This window comes from Podarcis filfolensis (genome assembly GCF_964270895.1).
Source record: "Podarcis filfolensis genome assembly, chromosome: 11".
Taxonomy (NCBI): Eukaryota; Metazoa; Chordata; class Lepidosauria; order Squamata; family Lacertidae; genus Podarcis; species Podarcis filfolensis.
In genome coordinates this window covers 3,878,568-3,889,960 of record NC_139613.1, presented here as the reverse complement: position 1 = coordinate 3,889,960, position 11,393 = coordinate 3,878,568, and positions in this window count along the sequence as shown.

The window sequence follows — 11,393 nt, the reverse complement described above, 5'->3', positions numbered from 1 at the left end:
AGTACGTTTCCGAGCACAATTCAAAGTGTTGGTGCTGACATTGAAAGCCCTAAATGGCCTCGGTCCGGTATACCTGAAGGAGCGTCTCCACCTCCATCGTTCTGCCCAGACACTGAGGTCCAGCGCTGAGGGCCTTCTGGCGGTTCCCTCCCTGAGAGAAGCCAAGTTACAGGGAACCAGCAGAGGGCCTTCTCGGTGGTGGCGCCCGCCCTGTGGAACGCCCTCCCTTCAGATGTCAAAGAGAAAAACAACTACCAGATTTTTAGAAGACATCTGAAGGCAGCCCTGTTCAGGGAAGCTTTTAATGTTTAATAGTTTATTGTATTTTAGTGTTTTGTTGGAAGCCGCCCAGAGTGCCTGGGGAAACCCAGCCAGATGGGCGGGGTATAAATAATAAATTGTTGCTGTTGTTGTTGTTGTTGTTGTTGTTGTTATCTCCATCCATGTAAGCAGGTGGCTTTATCTGAGTCCAAGGACACATTTCAGCCAGGCAAAAACACTCAAGGAGAGTGCCAAGCAGTAAGGGTCTTGGGGGCCACATAGAGAGGCTTTGAGGGCCACATTTGCCCCTTGGCCTTGAGGGTCCCTATCCCTGGGCTAGATGAAGGCTTCCTGACTCTTTTAAAAGCTCCCAAGCCATACTTGCTACATGCTCAGAGCAACCAGGAAATCTGGAATACTGCAGCAAACAAAATCCATTCTTTCCTCCCCCTTTCTTGTCATAGTGCCTCCCGCCTCCCCCCAGATGTGTTTCTGCTGCATTGTGTCCTCGGTTGGCTGGGCAGGCCTCTGTGCTTTCAGGTTCTGTCCAGCAGATGAGCTAATCTCAGCCACCCATGTGGACAATCGCCCCCGCCACTGCCCCAGCCCAGCCACAACGGAACTGGAGGGCATCCTAAGCAAGGCAGCGTTTACGGTCGCCAGGCAAACGCTTTGGCACCACTGTATGGAGCGGCTGGCTGAGGAAGAAGCGGAATCGAGAGCAACTGGCCTGTGTGGTTGTTTTTCAGAGGGAGAGCAACCTGCCGCCCTCTCCAGATCCATCTCGCTTCCCTGAACTTGCAGCTCAAAAGTGCTTGCAAGGAAAGAGAGAGGTTTTTGGTCTTGAACTCTTTCTTGCTAGTTCCACCTTCCCTGCTGGGACTCGGATCAGAAGAAGAACAGCCCTGCTGGGTCAAACAAAAAGCCCATCTAGTAATAGTCCCCCTCTATTCAGCCTTGGTCAGACCGCACCTGGAAAACGATGCCCAGTTCTGGGCATTTAAGAAGGATGTTGGCAAGCTGCAACGTGTGCAGATGAGGAGGGAGGATCAGGGGTCTGGAAACCAAGCCTCATGAGGAGCGGTTGAAGGAGCTGAGTATGTTTAGGGCTGCCATACGCCCGGTTTATCCCAGACATGTCCGGGATTCCAATGGCGAAATTGCCACCTGGAGGGAATTTTCAAAAATTGGCAAAATGTCTAGGTTTTTGAAAACAGAACCAGGAAGTGTTGCCCAGGAGCAAATCAGCTCAACAACTTTTTGTTTCTGGATTTTTTTACTTTTTGAAATATGGAGACCCTAGTTTAGCCTGATAAAGAGGAGACTGGGTGGAGCTAGGACAGCCATCTTCAAATATCTAAATGGCTGGTCTGGGGTCAGTCAAGCCAGTAGACCTTCTAGATCAGGGGTTAGCAAACTTACTGCGCCTTGGGCCGGTGTCTCCAGTGGCGATCGTGCGGCGGGCTGGAGGGCGGGGGAACACGTGCCCGTACGCGTGCGCACACGCTATTTCCTGCACACTTCTGGGTAAGAGGAGCACCGGAAATAGCTTGTGCACATGTGCACAGGCCTCCTCCAACCCAGATGTGCACCGCAAATAATACTTGCGCATGTGCAAATAATGCACAAGCTATTTCTGGTGCTTCTCCAACCCGGAAGTGGGCAGCCGTGCAGTGCAGTGCCAGTAAGAGCAGGTGGCAGCGGTGGGGGTCGCCGTGGGCTGGATAAACTAGTCCCTCGGGCCTTATCCGGCCTTAGTTTGGGGACCCCTATTCTAGATACCTGTGGGAAGCCTGCGAGCAGGATCCGAGCCCAAGAGCCCTCTCCCCTCTGCTGTGCTTTCCAGCAACTGGGATTCAGAAGCATCACTGCCTATGCCTGTGGATGTTATGTACTGAAGTTCTCACCCTGGGCCAGCAGGGGGATACTGTAGATAGTTTTCGCTCAGGTCCGCATATGCAAATAAGGAATTGAAAGTAATGTTCAGTGATTGGATAGTTACAGAAAGTTGTTACTGCTGCTTTGTAGTTGAGCTCTATATAAGCAGGTTGGCCGAACCCTTCAGCTCAGTTCTGTTCTGGCCTGTGAATAAACAAGAGCTGTCTGAAGAATCGCTGTGTTGTCTGATATGTTCACCAACAACTTAACAGTGGAGGCAGCCATCCTGGCTAGTAGCCTTTGCTAGCCCTCTCCTCCACGAGTCATTTCTAACCGTCTTCACTTAACACTGTCCCCATTTGTGCCAGGCTGCCAAGCTCCCTTTCCTGGCTCCTTCTACTTCCGACCAGGGAGTTGGAGCACCCGTCCCCTCCATGTTGTATTTATGAAAAATGCAGGCAGCTCCAACCCAGCAGCTGCTCAGCCGGGGCTGAGCTCATTTCGTTTAATATTCCTTTTTTTCGCCTCTCAGAGTTTTATATTATTCAAAGTGAATTTGGCAGCCTTTGAAGAGGTGCTCAAAGCTTCTCCGCTTTTTTTAAAACGGAGGGAGGAAAGAAGGGAAAATCCCCCCTCCCAAAGCCCCTCTCCCTGCTTTCCTCCTTTCCCAAGACTTAAGAAGTTTCCACATTCTCAGGGTGGGAGGGGGAGAGGGATGGAGAAATATGATATTTAACCCCAAAAGGAAAATCTCTTTCCTCACGAGCAACTTTTGAGCTTTATTTCCTCGAGGGAGAAGTGGACATTTATTTATTTGATTCCATTTACGAATGGCTTCCCAGAAAGCATCTCAAAGCAATTGCACAGTCCGTAAAAGCAATTAAAAACGATTTCAGGCAGAAGGAAAATTCCGTATATTAAAAAAAAAGTTTCAAATCCAATGCAGATAAAAAAGCCTTGGGGCGGGGTAAACCGCCTCTTCCCCAGGCAAAATCATGAGCTATGCTTTGTTTGATCCAACAACTATGTTCTGATCCGTGCATTAATTCAGGAAGTACAAATGAGGTCAGTTTCCTTAAAAATGTGGGCTAAACAAATTTTTCACTAACTTTCCGAATCTTGAATTAGCATCCACATGGAAAGAAAGGCGAATCATAGAAAAATTGAATTGCAGAGATGGAAGGGATCCTGAGGGTCATCTAGACCAACCCTCTGCAATCCAGCAGTCTCAGTTTTACCTCTTTCTCATGACTGGAACACACATGCACCCAAGTGTATGTGAGAGTAATTGAAGTCACCTATTATTGCATGTTTTGGATGCCTCCTTTTTCTCATTCTGCATATCAAGATCTCCCTGGTTATTTTGGTCAGGTCCCCAGTACTGCTTTATAATAATACTAATAAAGTCTGTATGGTTAAAGCTATGGTTTTCCCTGTAGTGATGTATGGAAGTGAGAGCTGGACCATAAAGAAGGCTGATCACCGAAGAATGGATGCTTTTGAATTCTGGTGCTGGAGGAGACTCTTGAGAGTCCCAGGGACTGCAAGAAGATCAAACCTATCCATTCTTAAGGAAATCAGCCCTGAGTGCTCACTGGAAGGACAGATCCTGAAGCTGAGGCTCCAAGACTTTGGCCACCTCATGAGAAGAGAAGACTCCCTGGAAAAACCCTGATGTTGGGAAAGATGGAGGGCACAAGGAGAAGGGGACGACAGAGGATGAAATGGCTGGACAGAGTTCTCAAAGCTACCAACATAAGTTTGACCAAACTGCGGGAGGCAGTGGAAGACAGGAGTGCCTGGCATGCTCTGGTCCATGGAGTCACGAAGAGTCGGACACGACTAAACGACTAAACAACAACAAGAACACTAATACTAATAATCATGTTTGTCTCCAATAAGCCCCCTTTTCAAAGGAAAACAACCCAGGCAATTCCTTCACCAGGAATTTTGCACCACTTGGGAAAGAGCAGAACATGTAAGAACACATCAGTGTCCATGCAATCCGGAGTCCCTCTCATCAATATGGAATTCTCTTCCCCTGGAGACAGACTGACACCTGACCCTGAACCTTTCCCCCTCCGAGAATCAATACGTAACCTTTCTCCTTCCACTGCAGCTTACTAACAAGGAGTAATTCTAGCTCGCTGCATCTTTAACTGGTTTTATTCAACGGTTGTTGTTTTTTTAAAAAAGCTACTATAAGCACATACTTAAAATGTTTGTTAACAACGCCAACAAATCCTCTGAGACCAGGCAGGTTAATAGTTCGAATGCACGCACGAAACATTCCCATTTTACAGGTGGGCAGCTGAAAGTCATGGAGGTCTGCTGTTCTGAATTCCCACAGTGAGCAGAAGCTGCGCTGAGCTGCAGCCTGAATTTCATATCCCAGCACCGCATGCTGGTTATGGGAGTATAAGAAAAGCCTGCCCATCTAGTCCAGTGCCCTGTTCTCACAGGGGCCAACTAGTTGCCCTCATTCTGGCAAGCAGGATTCAACCACAAGAGATCTCTCCCCTCCTGGGGTTTCCAGCAACTAGGATTCAGAAGCATGGCTGCTTCTGACTGTGGAGGCAGAACAGAGCCAACCTGGCTGGTAGCTCGGGTTGCCAGCTTTGGTCAGGCAAAATATGGGTCAGGTTGGGGGGTGAGGGACACACGCAGTCTCATGACACCCAATCCCCTCCTTGTAGAGTAGGGTTCCCCACCGTTAGCTACCTGCCTCCCTCAGACACACATCCAGTCACATTGTCGTTTCTGAGCACAATTCAAAGTGTTGGTGCTGACCTTGAAAGCCTTAAACGGCCTCGGTCCAGTATACCTGAAGGAGCATCTCCACCCCCATCGTTCTACCCGGACACTGAGGTCCAGCACCAAGGGCCTTCTGGCGGTTCCCTCACTGCGAGAAGCCAAGTTACAGGGAACCAGGCAGAGGGCCTTCTCGGTAGTGGCAACTGCCCTGTGGAACGCCCTCTGACCAGATGTCAAAGAGAAAAACAACTACCAGACGTTTAGAAGACATCTGAAGGCAGCCCTGCTTAGGGAAGCTTTTAATGTTTAACAGACCACTGTATTTTAGAACTTTGTTGGAAGCCGCCCAGAGTGGCTGGGGAAACCCAACCAGATGGGCAGGGTATAAATAAAAAATTATTATTATTATTATTATTATATAGTCGACCAGTTCCCATGGACAACTTGAGCCGCAGCTCCAGCCTCACGCGCTTTCTGGTGTTGGAAGAGACATGAGTGCAGAGGAAGAGGGAGGAGGAGGGAGGAGGAAGGAAGGAAGGGCAAGTCAGGTCAGGGTGGCAGAGGGGGCCAAGCAGCAGTGGACCTGGACCGTGTTAGACCGGCAGCTGCAGCTGAGGAGCAGCACAAGTGAGAGGGAAGGAAGGAGAGGCGAGGGAAGATGAGGTCACTCCTTTCTCTGTTGTAACTTGCGCCAAGATCCTCATCAACCGCACCAACAGCACAGCAACCGCCATTGTGGGCCGGCCGAGATCAAATACAGGTAAGAAGGCACCCTGTTTGAAGGCCAAACAGAAAAGGGGACACTTTTGTCCAAGAAAGGGGGTGATCCCATTTTTCTAGGGACGGGTGGCAACCCTATTGGTAGCCGTCAACAGCTTTCTCCTCTGCGAATGTGCCTTTTGAACCTGTGGTAAGAATGGACTTCTACACCACCTGTTTGTTGCCCAGGTGAGGGGACACCTTTTAAATAAAACACAGAACCAACAGAAAAATAGGAAGCATAGCTGTCAAATAGGGACCCTGTGGTTGTTCTGATGGAACCACCAGTTAGGAAGGACTGCTTTGAAGGAAAGTCGTAACACAGCCTATATGCAGGATTCAAACACAGCACACGAAGAATCGTAAACTTCCAAACATCCTTCTACGTACATCAAGAAAGTTTACAGGTCGTGGGATGCAAGTGTCCATGGCTCCATACTGAGATCAGCATTTGCCCCAAGACATTTGGTCCCAGCTAGCACACTTTGACCCAGTTGCCTTGGCAACCAGACCTTCAGTCGGGGCTGTTGACATGTCATGCCCATATCTTACTTCCCTGTCCCTGGAAGATGTGGAGGACTCCAAGGAGATGCTGGCTTTAAACCCCGGTGTTAGCTCAAACCAGACATAGCAGAACTTCCTGGCTGGCCATCTGTGGCACTTTTAGGGCCAGATAAGATTGTGCAAATGGGACGCGGGTGGCGCTGTGGGTTAAACCACAGAGCCTAGGACTTGCCAATCAGAAGGTCGGCGGTTTGAATCCCCGTGACGGGGTGAGCTCCCATTGCTCGGTCCCTGCTCCTGCCAACCTAGCAGTTCAAAAGCACGTCAAAGTACAAGTAGATAAATAGGTACCACTACGGTGAGAACGTAAATGGCGTTTCCGTGCGCTGCTATGGTTCACCAGAAGTGGCTTAGGCATGCTGGCCACATGACCCGGAAGCTGTACGCCAGCTCCCTCGGCCAATAAAGTGAGATGAGCGCCGCAACCCCAGAGTCGTCTGCGACTGGACCTAATGGTCAGGGGTCCCTTTATCTAAGATTGTGTAGGAAAGCATGAGGGTTGCAAAATGCAGGCACACAGGAGTCATTCATGGTGTTCTATCTCAAGGCTAAATACAATTAATACTGAAACACAAAAGCAAAATTTATATCTAATGTTTAATCAAATATCAAAATTCTGCATCAGACCCATCTAAGTTACGGGGGGGGGGGCATCACTGCTTACCGTGGCAGTGAGTTCCACAGTTTAACTCTACGCTGCAGGAGTTGATCGCGGGAAGCTGTGTTTTAAGTGCAGCAAAAGGAATGGAAGAGGCATTTTGTTTCCTGTGCAGGTATTGTGGATTTTGTGACTCGGGTTGGTTTCTTCCGGTGCTGGCTAAATTGGAGGCAGCGTCTGATGTGATATCATGCATTCCCACCATCTGATCCTTCCAGGTTAGCAATGCGTCTCCAGCTACAGAACGGTCAAATCAGCAACTAGAGAATTGCTGGGAAGTCACTTGCAAAAATCCCGGGGGCCGTTGCGGGAACCTGGTTTGCAATTAAGAAAACGATAGCTAAAATTAAAATGGCTTTCTTCACCGGCCTGGGTACTCAATAATTAAATAAGAGAGACCTGAACAGGCAGGGGCAGTGAAAGTAAACACGCACCGCAGAGAAGCCCCACAGCTCAGGGAAACCCACAGAAGCTCTCGGAATAGCTGGAGGAGCTGATGAACAAAATGCTACGCCAAAGGTGCTCTGGCCAAGAGGGAGGCAGGGTGGTTCAGTGGTTAGTGGTTTGTCTGACCTGGGAGATCAGGGTTTGAATCCCCACTCAGCCATGAAGCTGGCTGGGTGAACTTTGGCCAACCACTGCTTCTCTCTCCACCATACCTACCTCACAAGGTTGTAAGGTAAAGGGTAAAGGGACCCCTGACTGTTAGGTCCAGTTGCGGATGACTCTGGGGTTGCGGCACTCATCTCGCTTTATTGGCCGAGGGAGCCGGCGTACAGCTTCCGGGTCATGTGGCCAGCATGACTAAGCCACTTCTGGCGAACCAGAGCAGCGCATGGAAATGCTGTTTACTTTCCCGCAGGAGCGGTACCTATTTATCTACTTGCACTTTGTCGTGATTTCAAACTGCTAGGTTGGCAGGAGCAGGGACCAAGTAATGGGAGCTCACCCCGTCGCGGGGATTCGAACCGCTGACCTTCTGATCGGCAAGTCCTAGGCTCTGTGGTTTAACCCACAGCGCCACCCGCATCCCCACAAGGTTGTTTACCTTCCCGCCGGAGCGGCACCTATTTTTCTACTTGCACTTTGATGTGCTTTCAAACTGCTAGGTTGGCAGGAGCTGGGACCAAGCAACGGGAGCTCACCTCATTGTGGGGATTCGAACCACCGACCTTCTGATCGGCAAGTCCTAGGCTCTGTGGTTTAACCCACAGCGCCACCCACGTCCCCACAAGGTTGTAGTGAGGATGAAATGGGGAGGAAGAGATCCACATACACCACACTGAGCCTCCTTGGAGGAAAAGGTCGTGTGGAAATGTCATAAATAAACCAACAAAAGGTGGAAAGAGGGGTGGGTGCCTTTTAAACCATAATGGAAATCCCAGAGACTTGACTGAAAGCAATGCTATTTCAAGAATAGGTACCCAGAGGTAACATAGTGCAAATTTTGGGGTTTCTTTGTTGTTTTTAAATGAAATATAGAGTTTCAGACTCTCACATACACAGAAAGAATCTGCAAGAACATGACCCTAAACCTGTTAGATAATTAAATGTGTGCATGTTGCCTTTCAGACAAAGTGTTGTCTGTGCAATTTAAATACAAAACAGTATGAAAAATCAATAAATAGGAGACAACAGTTGCTGGCTCCGTCCCCCTGCAGTGCTGGACTGATAAGACCCAGATTCGAATCCTGGTTTATGCACAAAGCTTCCTGGGTGACCCTGAGCAAGTTGTTGTCTCTCAGCAGAGCCTACCCCACAGGCCTCTTGTGAGGATACAACAACCTTGGTGTGTTTGTGCACAGGGAGATTCATGTGCGCTGCTTTGAGTTCAGTGCATCAGCAAAAGAGTTAGAAGACATGACTGGAGGAATGGCTCACAGATAATGGAGGGGAAATACGGACCGAAGGGATGGCGGACTCAGCGCCACAGCAGCAAGAGAGGGAGCGAAAGTCCAGGAAGGGTGCAGACCAGAGGTGGTTGATAAGGACTTGCTTAATTAAATAAATGTTTCGTTTTGAATAATTCCAGCCGAATCTTTACGGGCAGCGGCAAACTTTGTTAGCAACTTCTTCCTATTATTAAAGTGCTCCATCTTCCATTTTATTTGCAGCGGATGTGTCACACGCATCGACCGGGTCCGCGCTTGGTTATTTTCCATGCATAGCCTCTTCTGGAAGGGGAAAAAAGCAGAAGGGAGGTTGATTTGCCCACCTAGCCAGAGCACACCAGGCAGCGAAGGGTTGTGATGGCGACGGGAAAATGCTTTCCAAATATAGCTGACAGAACCGGGGTGATTTTATGCAACCATTGACAAGCTGCACAGAGCTACCTCTGCATGACCTTTCGCCACTTCGCTCAGGCTGAGGATCTCAGTGGGAGACGGTGGGTGAACTTTTAAACTGTGGCGGGGCTGTTGCGAGGAGCGCAGTGGGGTCAAGACCCCTGCTCCGTCTCACTCAGGCTCTACACGGCTTTGAGCATCAGTCCCTCTGGGGAGTTCAGGCAGGAGGAGCTTTTCCCTCGCCTGTTGAACCTCGGCCTGTTTGCATGCAAAGGCTGCCCTCTACCACCGAGCACCACGCAAAGCTGGCTCTCTCTCATCCGCTCTGCTCCGCAGGAAGTTCCCTGCCCTGGCTGCCCAGAGGATTCTGCCAACGGCACGGCAAGTTGCTAAGGAGATTCTTGCCGAACCACTGCTGGAGGTTTTCCCTGGGCTTGTCGATAGCAGGCCGGCCGCAGCGCTCTCCAAACAGCTTCCCCTTTGCCGTGCCAAGCTCTGAGCGTGTCCACATGAATCGCTTTTGGATGCAGCCGCTGCTCTCTGGGAGTCAAATCTCTTCTCCTCAAGTTAATACCTGACTCTAAATCCTACACAACCCACGTATTTCAATTTTCCAGACCAGCAAGCGCAGGAGCATGGCTCCGGAGAAGGGTTGGATGACTTCCCCAAACTTTCTGCCAGTCGTCGGGGAGAGCGTCAGCAAGCCCCCGTCCTGGAAAGTGGGCATCTGGAACAAGCACCTGTCTTTTGCAGGCAGAGCTGGGCAATCGCAAGCCGTGTTTACCCGGGAATGTTCTCTCTTGCAAGCCCCATCGGAGGGAACGGAGCCTCAAGTATGAGGCTGTGCACTTTCCCTTGGGATCAAGGAGCCGCATGATGGTACATTCCCAGTGGGCTGGAACCACAATTTTCATAGAATCCCAGAGCTGGAAGGAACATCAAGGATCATCTAGTCCAGCCCCTGGCAATGCCGGAATCTCAGCTAAAGCATCCAAGACAGATGGCCATCCAACCTCTGCTTAAAAACGTGGGAATGTTCAGGGATGCAGGAGAAGATATATTGTTTGATTATAGCCTTTCCAACTTCTGTTAACAAGTTCACAATTTAGCAGAGTAACATTCCCCCTTTTAAACTCACAGCGGATGCGTTAGCTCAGGCTCACTAAAGCCTCTATAATAACTGTTCTGGTATTTTCCCCTTATTCCCTCATAAAAGATAAGACACGACACAGTCTTCTATAAAAGTATAAAGAGAGTTTACTCACATTCTGTTCACAAGCAGATCTCAGAAGGCAGACTTAGCTTAGAAAAGTAACATACACCTAGAAACTTTCTCATAAGAAGACAGTCCCTTTGTCCTCTCTTGGCTGGAGGCCAAGAGAGCATCTTTGGCTAAGCAGATGTTGCTTCTTCGATGCATGTAGTCAAAGAGAGAGATGGCTGCCCTGCCCTGTCCTTTTGTCGTTACCTGCCCAGGTGAGGCCACGCCCACCTCTAGTCACATGCAGAGGAAGTCTGTCCCAGCCCAGAAGGAAACAGGAAGTTTACCTGCTGGCTGGACAAACATTCCTCCCCATGTGTAAACATGTTCACTCTAGGAATGTTGTACTTGACTGCTCTTGTGCTTCACATCCCACAAAAAAACCCACAAGGAAGGAGCAGAGTCCACTACCTCCTGAGGGAGACTATTCCACTCTTGAACAGTTCTTACTGTCAGAAAGTTCTTCCTGATGTTTAGTCAGAATCTCCTTTCTTTTAACTTGAAGCCATTGGTTCTAGACCTACCCTTCAGAGCAGGGTAGATTCTATTTTCATAGAATCATAGAATTGTGGCATGTGAAGGGCACATAGGGTCGCCTAGCCCAACCTCCAGGTACAGAAGACTCATACAGTGTCAAATCTCAGGGGCGCATTTATTTTCACATGAAGGCGGATCTGAACATCTATATAGCTTTATTCAACAACATTCATCTACTGTAGACCCTCCAAGCATCCCTCTTTTCCAAGGACGCCCCTGATTTAGAGAAGCCGTCCTGATTTCTTATTTGATCGCGGAATGTCCCGCTTTCCCTTAGGCTGTCCCTGTTTTCATTGGAGAAATGTTGGAGGGTATGAAGTTATCTGACACACACACCCCGAGCCACCTGAAGGCAATCCTGTATAGGGAAGTGGTTTTTTTTTTTTTAATGTTTAATGTTTTATTATGCTGGAAGCTGCCCAGAGTGGCTGGAGCA